The sequence below is a fragment of the Arachis ipaensis genome, chromosome B5 (assembly GCF_059453495.1).
Source record: "Arachis ipaensis isolate K30076 ecotype BB chromosome B5, ASM5945349v1, whole genome shotgun sequence".
Classification (NCBI taxonomy): domain Eukaryota; kingdom Viridiplantae; phylum Streptophyta; class Magnoliopsida; order Fabales; family Fabaceae; genus Arachis; species Arachis ipaensis.
The window spans coordinates 157,917,881-157,918,972 of record NC_142440.1 but is presented as its reverse complement, the minus strand read 5'-3'; positions in this window follow the sequence as shown (position 1 = coordinate 157,918,972).

Below are 1,092 nucleotides of genomic sequence, written 5' to 3'. Positions count from 1 at the left end.
CAGCAACCACATTCTCTTTACCTTGCTTATAGGCGATTACATATGGAAAGGATTCAAGGAATTCTATCCATTTTGCATGTCTCTTGTTCAGCTTCCCTTGGCCCTTCAAGTGTTTGAGGGATTCATGGTCAGTATGTACCACAAATTTCTTAGGTAGCAAATAATGCTGCCACACTTTCAAAGCTCGCACCAAGGCATAAAGCTCTTTATCATAAGTTGAGTAGTTGAGACGGGCCCCATTCAACTTCTCACTGAAATAGGCGATTGCTTCGCTTGTTGCATGAGGAAGATTGGAGGATCCAACACTAAGGTCTGTGTGGTGGTTTCTTTCAGCTTTCGTTCCTCTGATCTAGGTTGTCAAGGACAGGTTCTTTGAAGGTCTAGTAGGGAATCCTTTCTGGTGACCTAGGTTGCTAAGAACAGGTATCTTAGAGGTCTAGTAGGAAAAATCCATTTATCTATCCTTTATCTATCTTTTATGTTTTCGCTGTGTCTCTTTATGCCAATAAATTCCTCTTCTTGATGTCATTATTTTCTTGTCCCCTTTTTACTGAATAATCCTTTATCTATTATGATATAACCCCTAACCCCCAAGCCATTCCCTATTATCTGGTATCAGAGCAAAAGTGTTGAAGATATCACTCACATGACTGTGTTGAGCCACAACGAGTGGAGAGGTGTAGACCCTTTAGTTGTTGATGGCAATGCCGGAGATAACAAGGGGCTTCTTTTATTGTTACTATGTTTCTTTGATTTGGTTGTTTGACTGCTCCAATGTATTGTGTTAAACTCTTTCTTTTCAAAAAAAAAAAATCGTCCGTGCAGTATGATTAATTGAAGTTTCTATACATAACTTTTTTCTAATGTCAAAAAATTTCGACAACAACTATCATTTAATTGTTTCAAAAATACCACCTTTTTAGGGTTTTTTTTTTGGGGGACAAAACATGGTACTATGTGGTCGTTATCTAATGTTAGTGTTCAAATAGTACCTTAAAAATATCATCCATATTTAAATTTAAAAAAGTATAAGTAACCAACATTCCAACAACATTAGTAAATAATGATGTATTGAATATTTATTTTATTAAG